This window comes from Nannospalax galili, unplaced genomic scaffold, assembly GCF_000622305.1.
Source record: "Nannospalax galili isolate Female #2095 unplaced genomic scaffold, S.galili_v1.0 scaffold6975, whole genome shotgun sequence".
In the NCBI taxonomy this organism is placed as follows: domain Eukaryota; kingdom Metazoa; phylum Chordata; class Mammalia; order Rodentia; family Spalacidae; genus Nannospalax; species Nannospalax galili.
The window spans coordinates 21,315-30,876 of NW_008335812.1; positions in this window are offsets into that span (position 1 = coordinate 21,315).

The window sequence follows — 9,562 nt, forward strand, 5'->3', positions numbered from 1 at the left end:
TAGGGGGCAGGGAGGGGGCATGTGATCTAAAATTGATTAAAATATGTTATATGAAATGAAAAAGAACTCAGTAAAATGGAGGAATATTTAGTTTGGCATTGCACTGCATTTATAAATTGGTAAAATGGTCGTTTTCACAATATTAATTCTACAAATCCCTGATCATGTTAAATTTTTCCATCTCCTAGTGTCTTCCTCTATCTCTGTCTTTAAAGATTTAAAAATTTAATTCTAGAGATTTTTAATGTCTTTGATTAGGTTTATTCCTAGTCTTTTTTAGGTTATTATGAATAGGAGTATTTCCTTGAATGCTTTTTCTGATTGCTTCCTATTGGTATATAGAAAGGATAATGATTTTTGTAATTTGATTATGTAACCTGCCACAACTGAAAGTTGATTATGTAACCTACCACATTTCTAGCAGACATCTGATGGAAATTATGGGAACTCTTATACATAATATATCATCTGCAAATAGTGATAACTTGACCTTTACTTTTCTAATTAGCACTCTTTAATTTCCTGCTCTTGTCTTATTGCTCTTACAAGAGTTTCAAGCACTATATGGAAAAGGAGTGGAGATAGTGGACAGCCCTTTCTGGTTCCTGATTTTAATAGGAATGCTTCCAATTTTTCTCCATTTAGAATGATGCTGGATATGGGTATGTTGTATATAGCTTTATGTTGAAATTTTTTTTTGAGGTACATTACCTGCAGAAAAATTCTTTCTAGGACTTTTACAGATTTAGAAAAAAAAATCATCCTACAATTCATATGGAATCACAATTCTGAGCAAAGAGAACAATGCTGGGGTAATCAGATCTCAGATTATGTTACAGAGCTACAGTCATAAAAACAGCATGACACTGGCACAAAAATAGAACCGTAAATCAACGGAACACAACAGAAGACCAAATATGAGTACAGGCAATTTCAGCCATCTGATAATTGACAAAGGTGCCAGGAAAGCACAATGGAGGAAAGACAGCATCTTCAATAATTGGTGCTGGCAAAACTGAATATCCACCTGTAGAAGAATGAAATTGGAACTTAATTTTTCATTCTGGACAAAAGTTAATTCCAAATGTATCAAAGACCTCAATATAAAACTTGATACTCTGAAACTGCTAGGAGAAAAGTTAGGCAGTACCCTCCAAGAAATAGGCATAGGAAAGGACTCTTTAAGTCTGATATCATTTTCCCTCCCATTAAGGTCTTCTTTCAACCAGTGGGAACACATTAAGCTAAAAAACATTTGTACAGCTAAAGAAACAACCAAGCAAGTGAAGAGGAAACCCACTGAGAAGAAGAAAATCATTACCAGCTACACAACTGACAGAGGATTAAAATCCACAATATACAAAGAACTAAGAACTCAAGAAACAAGAAAATAAACTACACAATAAAAAGGTGGGCTCTGAACAGAGAGGATTTTTTTGGGGGGGTATTTTCAATACAAGGTCTCCCTATAGCACTAGTTGGCCTGGAACTCACTCTGTAGAGGAGGCTGGCCTTGAACTCACAGAGATCCACCTGCCTCTGCCTCCTGAGTGCTGGGATTAAAGGCATGAGACACCATACTAGTCGGAACAGCCAGCTCTTGAAAAAATAAAAATAACTAAGAAACAATATAAGAGGTGCTCAATATTTTTCTCTCATCCACTACCACCCCATCCTCTGCTGGCCTCTGTCACTGGCAGGCACTATTTCTTTCACCTCAGATTGCAGGACTAGCTTCCGAAACTACAGATCCTTAAGATCCTCCACAGGGAGTCCTCCCACCACCAAATTCCCACTCTGTGGATTAGGCAGACAGACCTGATTAACCAGGACACTGAGCAGTCTACTACCCTGCAAAAACTTGAAACACCCACCAAATTATTTTCCATACCTAAACACAAATAAGTCAGCTACATAAACAATGTTAACAGAACCAAAATTAAATTTTAAAAAGGCAGAGAAGTTCCTTTTGGCAACATAAAGAACAAAGAACATCCATATGCCCAAACAGCAATGCAAAAATAGAAATAACATGAAAAACCAGGAAAATACATCCCCAACAAAACCCACTATACCTACAGAATGACACAGCAATGAGAAATACCCTGAAGAATCCCAGGATGCAGAATTTAAAGAGAAAGTCATAAACATGATCAAAGAACTTCAATAAAGCTGAAACAACCCAAAGAACTCAAAGAGAAAAGGCATAAATTTAAAACTGAAGCCCAAGAATATACAAACAAATATACGGCTTAATGAAATATCAAATACAATATATAACTTGAAAGTTGAATTCACTTAAGAGATAGAAATGAAGAAAACCCAAATGGAAATGAATGCAGGACTGAAAAACTCAATAAACCAACTAGAAACAACAGGAGAAAGCCTCACAAGTAGAATGAATGAAATGGAAAACAGAGTATCAAGATTGGAAGATGAAGTTGAAGATCTGGACTCCTTAAGCAAAGATGACTATGCAAAATTTGAAAAACAAACAAAATACCAAACAGGAATGGAATACTTGAGAAATTTGGGACAACATGAAACCAAATCTACAAATTATAGGTGTACAGGAAGGATAAGAATTTCAATTCAATGGCATTGAATAGCTCTTTAATAGGATTATAGAAGAAAACTTCCCTAATTAAGGAAAGATTTACCTATACTGATCGAAGAAACACATAGAACACCACTTAGACATGATCAGAACAGAAAGTCCCCAAGGCATAGTATAGTTAAACACATTAAATGTACAGAACAAAGAGAGAACACTGAAAGCTGGTAGAGAAACCAAGTTGCATATAAAGAAAAACCCATCAGTATTACAGTAGAGTTTTCAACACAAACTATGAAAGCCAGAAGAGCCTGAATCACAGTATTCCCAGTTCTAAGCAACCATGGATGCCAACCCCAAATACTATTTATCCAGCAAAAGTATCTATAAAGGTTGAGGGGAATGGAAAATTTTCTATCACACGAACAGACTGAAAGAATTTATGTCATCCAAACCAGCCCTATACATAAACTACTTGAAGCAATACAAAAGACTGGAGGCATGAGTATACCCAAAAGGCTATAGAAAGAAAACAAAGAAAAGTATAACAACTTAAACAAATTTGGCCACAAACACAAAGAAACTAAAATGACAGTGTCCAATACATACCTTTCAATAATAACACTAAATATTAATGGTCTCAGCTCCCTTGTGAAAAGAAATAGGCTGGTGCAATGGATCAAGAAATAAAACCCATCTTTTTGCTCTCTTCAAGAAACTCACCTCACATTCAAGGACAGACACTATCTCAGGGTGAAAGCAACAAAAAATATTCCAAGAAAATGAACCTGAGATGCAAGCATGTGTTGCAATTTTAATATCTGACAAAATAGACTTCAAATTAAAATTCATCAGAAGAGATAAAGGGGTACTTCATTCAAATCAAAGGAACAATTGACCAAGAAATTATCACAATCATGAACATTTATGCAACAAATCTGGAGCACCCAATTTCATAAAATCAGTACTACAGTACTAAAAAACAGAGATTCACCCCAATTCAATAATAGTAGATCACTTTAATACCCCAGTATATTCAGTGTACAGTTCAAATGGGGAAAAGTAAACAGATATCTGAATTAAATGACATTGCATTACATGGCCCTAACAGACATGGAGAATACTCCACCCAAGCACCAAATAATACACTTTCTACTCATGCAAGATATTCTTAAATTGGCCACATTCTGAGGCACAAAACAAATCTCAAAAAATACAAAAAAAGAGAAAGAATTCTACATCTTCGATCAGACCACAGTGCAAAAAAGCTTATAGTCAACAACAAAAGAAGCTCTAATAACTACACGAATGCATGGAGATTAAACAATACCCTTTTGAATGATGAATGGGTCAAAAAATAAATTAAGAAAGAAATAACAGTATTCCAGGAACTAAGTGAAAAGGACAAAACAAAACAAAAAAAACCTCTGAGTTCTTACAAAGGACCTGAGTTCAGTTTCCAGCACCCAATTTGAGTGGTTCACAACTACCCATAACTCCAGCTCCAGGGTATCTGATACCCTCTTTTGGCCTTGGAGGGCACCTGAATGAACTCTTGTGTGAATACCCACATGCACACACACACACACACACACACACACACACACCATAAAATAAATAAATAAAAATAAATATTTTTTTAAAAAAGAAAGCTATAGACCCATATCCTTAATAAACCTAGGTGCAGATATTCAACAAAATACTTCCAAACCGCATAGAGACGCACATCAAAAAATTCATCCACCATGATCCAGTCAGCTTAATTCCGGAGATACAGAAATAGGTCAATATACATAATTCGATCAACATAATAAAACATAAAAAATTGACTTAAAGACAAAAACTACATTGTCAATGGAAACAACTCACATGTCACTAAACTGATGAATGAATAATGAACTACAGTGGACTTCTACTCAGCAGTAAGAAAAGATGAAATTATGAATTTTGCAAGTAAATGTATGGAACTACAGACAGTTCACTAGAGAATGTTATATTAATTAAAGACAAATTCAGAAATATAAGCAATGTGTATTCATCCTCATTTCCCAGATCTTAGCATAATCCATTATACATGAGTTTATATCCCGGTGTAACAGCAGGAACCACAAAAATGGGAAGGAAACAGGGAGGTAAAGGCAAAGAAAGAGCCTGAGTGAGGGGGATAGTGGGGAACAGATGTTACCATGTAGGAGGTGTGGAAGGTGGGAGGGGAGGAGAGAGGGACATGAAAAGGGCCATGGTGGTGGGGGTGTAGAAAACTCAGGAGAGTGGAGCCATTGGCAGGAGGCAGGTGGTTTTATTTGTGGGGGGTGAGGAAAATGGGACCTCTTCGACTGGGGAGAGAGGAAGGATGTTGCATGGGGGGGAGAGAGATGAATGGATCTTGGGGTAGGAAAGCCAGAGGGAAATGTGTTGGTTCTGAAGCCTCCTAAGAAATATACATACACTGTCTGAACATTAGTTCGTACATATAACTGGGCATTGTATGACAAGGAGCACAGGGTCAGACAAGAGAGTTCTCCCTTTGAAGAATCCATTATATGTGAGTTTATATCCCGATGTAACAGCAGGAACCACAAAAATGGGAAGGAAACAGGGAGGTAAAGGAAAAGAAAGAGCCTGAATGAGGGGGATAGTGGGGAACAGATGTTACCATGTAGGAGGTGTGGAAAGTGGGAGGGGAGGAGAGAGGGACATGAAAAGGGCCATGGTGGTGGGGGTGTAGGAAACTCAGGAGAGTGGAGCCATTGGCAGGAGGCAGGTGGTTTTTTTTGGGGGGGTGAGGAAAATGGGACCTCTTCAACTGGGGAGGGAGGAGGGATGTTGCATGGAGGGGAGGGAGATGAATTGATCTTGGGGTAGGGGAAATATGTTGGTTCTGAAACCTCCTAAGAAATGTACATACACTGTCTGAACATTAGTTCATACACATAACTTGGCATTGTATGACAAGGAGCACAGGGTCAGACAAGAGAGTTCTCCCTTTGAGTGGTTGGTCAGAGTTCTCCAAGAAACTCCAAAATAAACACAGAATGGAAACTTTGGTTTTCTCCCTGAATGTGATCACAGATAAGACCCTACTGCTGAAGACAGCACATACGAAACTCAGGAGAGTGGAGCCATTGGCAGGAGGCAGGTGGTTTTTTTTGGGGGGGTGAGGAAAATGGGACCTCTTCAACTGGGGAGGGAGGAGGGATGTTGCATGGAGGGGAGAGAGATGAATTGATCTTGGGGTAGGAAAGCCAGAGGGAAATATGTTGGTTCTGAAACCTCCTAAGAAATGTACATACACTGTCTGAACATTAGTTCATACACATAACTTGGCATTGTATGACAAGGAGCACAGGGTCAGACAAGAGAGTTCTCCCTTTGAGTGGTTGGTCAGAGTTCTCCAAGAAACTCCAAAATAAACACAGAATGGAAACTTTGTCTCCCTGAATGTGATCACAGATAAGACCCTACTGCTGAAGACAGCACATATTTCTGACACAGGACATGGAACAATGGAGTAGGAACTGAACTGGAACCTTCTTCATGATGTTTAGCTCACATGGTTCTGGAGGGCACTATGCAAGCTGCAATGGGAGAAAATCAACCAGTAGTCCAACCCACCCTAAAGCCTAAAAACCATAATGACTGGCACAGCAAACTATCTCTATTGGTTCAGCAGTGGCAGTGTTATCTGGGGGGTAATCAACAGCTATCTAATTGGACTTAAAGCCCTTTCAATGGTGAAAGGAATGAAGACATAGGACCAAACTTTCAGTGGAGAAAGGCAAGTTTAATTCTAAGAATGACACTTTATACCTAAATATGGCACTGTAAACTCAGTCAAATACACATGACTGGAGAAGACATAGATCCTAGAGTAAAAGTCTATCTCTGTCATGTCTCTAGACAAATGAAATTTCTTACCATATCCTAAATTTAGATCCCTATATTTACCTATAGGTATACTGTCCACCATTCATCAAAGAAGCTTCTGTTTGTACAGATGGTGGCTACTGCAGAGTTCCACAACTGATATCGCAGACAGAGTATATATGTCTGAGTGATACCCAGTCCTAGGTAATGTATCTACAGCAGAACCTCTGCAACTAATGTCCATGGAACACAGCAGAATAGGAAGTTAAAGGTAAAACCAGTACATCCCTCAACTCCCACCAGTGAAGCTTCTTTATACAACAGTGTGTAGTACAGACTCAGGTTTGTTGGTGGATGGTGAAAGGAATGAAGACAAAGGACCAAACTCTCAGTGGAGAAAGGCAAGTTTAATTCTAAGAATGACACTTTATACCTAAATAAGCAGTATCAGCCAAGGATACAGCATGCAAATGCAGAGTTCAAAGTAAAGGGTGTTCTTCTTTTCTGTTACTAACCAAACTCTTTCCAGAGCTCCAGACCACAAGAAAGGAAAACACAAGCCCATCCACTGTCATTCTTACTATCCCAAGGTAGTGTTCTGCCCTTGCCCCTGGGAGGTCATCAGCCAAGGATACAGCATGCAAACGCAGAGTTCAAAGTAAAGGGTGTTCTTTTCTGTTACTAACCAAACTCTTTCCAGAGCTCCAGACCAAAAGAAAGGAAAACACAAGCCCATCTACTGTCATTCTTACTATCCCAAGGTAGTGTTCTGCCCTTGCCCCTGGGAGGTGGTGTTCTGCCAATGTCCAAATATTCTCTTGTTTTCAAGAAACAGCTGGACTCTGTCTTGTCTTTGATTTACCTTCTGCACAACTGAGCTTGATCAGAGTGTGATGCACACAGAAGGCCACAACTGGCCTTTAGAGAATAAGAGGCTTCAGAGTGTGTGTCTCTGGACAGGACTCCTATATTATCACCCATCCATGGCTCAGGGACCATTGCAGAAGAAGGGGCAAAAAGAGTTAAAGAGCTAGGGTTGGTCTATGAACACAGGGAAACAGAGGCTTTAAGACACTGAAAGCTTGCGCATGTCTCTGGATTGGACTCCTTTATTTAATCTCACCCAACCATGGCTCAGGGACCATTGCAGAAGAAGGGACAAAAAGAGTTAAAGAGCTAGGGTTGGTCTATGAACACAGGGAAACAGAGGCTTTAAGACACTGAAAGCTTGCCTGTTGCAAAGGTGGCACAGAGCACAAGACCCATGCCAACTCAATCAGACAAAGGCCCAGAGTGGAGGAAGGGAAATGGGCAACAGGGTGGCCCTAGCGTGGGACCTGTTGGAGTCTACAATTTTATAAGGGAGGGTAGACTTAATTATGATACCTAGATAGGCTGATTAGAACATATGAACTTGTTGCAAAGGTGGCACAGAGCACAAGACCCATGCCAACTCAATCAGACAAAGTCCCAGAGTGGAGGAAGGGAAATGGGCAACAGGCTGGCTCTAGCGTGGGACCTGTTGGAGTCTACTATTTTATAAGGGAGGGTAGACTTAATTATGATACCTAGATAGGCTGATTAGACTCCAGTGGACGAATTTGCATGAAGGACACCTAGGTATATATGCTTGACTGGAGGGACTTAACATGGAGAGCAGAATGTATGAGCTTGGTAGTAGGGGCAGTATGGCTGTGGTGGGGGTCTGAATTTGATTAAGAACTGTAGTGTGAAATGCCCAAAAGCTCTATAATTATTATTTTTTAATGAAGGAAAATTTATTTCTACTCATAATTTGTGAAAGACTATATTTGTAAATAAGATCTGTAAGTTGCTAATCTATTAAGGATTTTCAAGTGAGGTTATCTGGGGTTACCAGAGAACATCATAGGAAGAGTAGGCTGAATAGAGAATGATTCAGACACAAAGCATGCTGGTACAGTGCCACCTAGCAGTAGAAGGCAACAATAATATGTCACAGAATGGAATGGAATGGGATGGGATGGGATGGGATGGGATGGGATGGGATGGGATGGGATGGGGTGGGATGGAATGGGAGAAAGCAAGGCCTCACCAACAATGAAATTTTAGATGTTGGCCATGATAATTTTGAGGGTCAAATTGGTCTTGTATGCACACACACTTTTGAATGAGGGCATTTAAGGAAAGATTTTACCATATAAATAAGTTTCAATAGCAAATAAGGTTTAATGATTATTAAAGTATTTTAATTTGACCATCTAGAATTATTCATCAAGCTTAATCATATTTGATTCATAATCTTCCCACATGTTGTATCTATAATTTCATCATGTCACAGAATGGAATGGAATGGAATGGGATGGGATGGGATGGGATGGGATGGGAGAAAGCAAGGCCCTCACCAACAATGAAATTTTAGACGTTGGCCATGATAATTTTGAGGGTCAAATTTGTCTTGTATGCACACACACTTTTGAGATTTTACCATATAAATAACTTTTAATAGCAAATAAGGTTTAATGATTATTAAAGTATTTTAACTTGACCATCTAGAATTATTTATCAAGATTAATCATATTTGATTCATAATCTTCCCACATGTTGTATCTATAATTTCATCTGTAAAGAAGAAACCTGATATTCCTTGTTTTTTTAAAAAAAAACAATTAAAGCACAGATGAATAGATGGAACTGTGTTTTCTGGACACCACAGGATATTTGCACAGTGTTGATAACAGTATGCACAAGACCTATGAAAACTCAGCTGGACAGCACCCAGCATGGATTGAGGAGGGGGGTAGAAATCCCCGGCCATACCTAGGTATCTATTGGTAATTGATAGACGCTGGAAGAGGGAGAATCAGTGCTCCTTACTGTTTGATACCTTGTAGGTTGATCAGATTGAGTGGGATAGATCCACATCCAAGAACACAAGTTTAAAGTTGATTGCCTTTGAAACAATAATAAAGGTAATGAAAAACTCCTTCTGTAACTCCAGTGGATCTGAGGACCTTTTCTGCTCTCCTCAGACATTGTATGACATGGGTGAACCTACCTACATGCAAGCAATACACTCATAATACAAAATAAAAGTAATAAATACAATACTTGAAAATTTCTCAAATCAATGAAGGTATTTAAAAAATAAAGCCAGATTAT